The 2160-nt window shown below is 53.7% G+C and overlaps 1 long non-coding RNA gene across 1 annotated transcript in view; it reads left to right on the top strand.

Moving 5' to 3' along the window:
• LOC122546319 overlaps window positions 1-2083 on the top strand; it is an 8541-nt gene extending 6458 nt beyond the window's left edge. The window contains exon 3 of the long non-coding RNA XR_006310713.1: window positions 1866-2083. This is a non-coding gene — a long non-coding RNA (uncharacterized LOC122546319). The remainder of the gene's footprint in view (window positions 1-1865) is intronic.
• Window positions 2084-2160: the final 77 nt, after the last annotated feature.

Raw genomic sequence — 2160 nt, 5'->3', positions numbered from 1 at the left:
GCCCCTGGACTCACTGTCCACCCAGGCCCCAGGCTTCACTGTCCACCCAGGCCCCAGGCTTCACTGTCCACCCAGGCCCCAGGCTTCACTGTCCACCCAGGCCGTAGGCGTTACTGCTCAGACTAACCCATGTTGAAACATCAGTAAATACAGGAGGAGAGTTCAAGATCCAGGGATCTGAGCTCACTCAAGCAAAGGTATAAAAGAGACCTAAGGGGCAACTTTTTCACCCAGAGGGTGATACGTGTTTGGAATGAGCTGCCAGAGGATGTGGTGGGGGCTGGTACAATTACAACATTTAAGAGGCATTTGGATGGGTATATGGATAGGAAGGGTTTGGAGGGATATGGGCCGGGTGCTGGCAGGTGGGGCTAGATTGGGTTGGGATATCTGGGTCGGCATGGACGGGTCGGGCCGAAGGGTCTGTTTCCCTGCTGTACATCTCTCTGACTCTATAACTCCAAGTGATTAAGGTGGATAAGTCCCATGTTCCTAACCATGCCCTGAGTTCATCTGCCTTCCCTCTTAGGCCTCTTGCATTGAAATAAATGCCGTTTTATTTATCAGTCCTACCATGTTCTCTGTTTTGTCCCTGCCTGCCCTGACTCACTTCTGTTCTCAACTGGACCAGTGTCAGATTGATCTCTTTCCTCACTATTTCCCTGGGTCCCAATTCCCCCCTCCCCACCCTAACAGTTTAAACTTGCTCCCCCCTTCCCACCCCATTTGATCCCTTCAGTCCTGAGAACGGGATCAGACACCTTGCTCAAAACATTCGCAGTTTCCCCTTCGTCCACTCTCTGTGGGGGAGAATCCCACAGCCCCCCCCCTCCCCCACCCCCACTCTCTGGGTGAAGACATTTCTCCCCCAGCTTAGTCCCACCCCGTATCCTGAGACCCTGACACTCCCACCCGACCCAACCCCGGTTCAGGACTTCCCCCGGGTAATCATGAACATCCTTCCCGTGTTTCCCCTGTCTAGTCCTGTGGGAATTTTATAGGTTTCTATGAGATTCCTTCCCGCGTTTCCCCTGTCTAGTCCTGTGGGAATTTTATAGGTGTCTATGAGATTCCTTCACGCGTTTACCCTGCCTAGTCCTGTGGGAATTTTATAGGTTTCTATGAGATTCCTTCCCGTGTTTCCCCTGTCTAGTCCTGTGGGAATTTTATAGGTTTCTATGAGACTCCTTCCCGTGTTTCCCCTGTCTAGTCCTGTTGGAGTTTTATAGGTTTCTACGAGATCCCCCCTGCCCACCCCCCATCCTGTTAAACCCCAGGGAATATAATCCTTCCCGTTCCGGTCTCTGTTTCTCCCGGGAGTCAGGCTGGGAAACTGTCGCTGCTCTCTCTCCATTCCCAGACCATCCTTCCTCAGATACGGAGACCCCCCCAACTGCGCACAGTTACCCCAGGGGTGGTCTCCCCCCAGGCCCCTGCTCCGGACCCCAATCCTCTCGGTCTGAAGACCCAACGTACCATTTCCGCTCCTCCCCGCCTGCTGTACCCACTCACTGCCCCTCAGCGGCTGATGTACAAGGGCAGCCCAGTCTCATCGCGCCTCCCCCTTGCCCCGATCTGTTCCCCCCCCCCCCCCCCCGTCCGGGGCCTAACCTGACTTTCCTGTGTTTGGTTACCAACTTCCCATTTCCCCACGTTATCCTGCGGTCAACTTTGTTGCAAACAGGAATTTAATTCTCGTTAAACCTGGTCTGTGTTGACCGGAGTTTAAAAGGGCTGGTCAGTTGAGGATGTTTGAAAGTTGTTACCCTATTGTGCTCCCTTCGGGAACAGTGTTCCCAGCGCCTGCTACCCACGAGTGATTGCGGAGCTCGACACTAAGACGTTATATACCGTTCTCCACGCAGTGATATCCAGGCCATGAGACAGAGGGAAGGTCAAGGAAAGAAACGGGCTCTGGATGAGACTGACACGTTCGAAGTGGTGCCGGTGGAGAAGTCAAGTAAGTGAGACAGGGAGAGGAGGGCACGGACCATTGTTGGCTGGGGATACACGTGCCAGCCTCTCTCTCACATCATCAACCTGATCAGATTCCAGGCTGTAACTCACTCCCGGGCTCTCGGTTATTCTGTATATAACCCACCCTGAATCCCTCGACTAGATTCCAGTCTGTAACTCACTCCCGGGCTCTCGGTTATTCTG

This window comes from Chiloscyllium plagiosum, unplaced genomic scaffold (genome assembly GCF_004010195.1).
Source record: "Chiloscyllium plagiosum isolate BGI_BamShark_2017 unplaced genomic scaffold, ASM401019v2 scaf_73334, whole genome shotgun sequence".
NCBI classification, from domain to species: domain Eukaryota; kingdom Metazoa; phylum Chordata; class Chondrichthyes; order Orectolobiformes; family Hemiscylliidae; genus Chiloscyllium; species Chiloscyllium plagiosum.
Note: the sequence above shows the minus strand (reverse complement) of the source record. Positions and strands in the feature narration are given on the sequence as shown.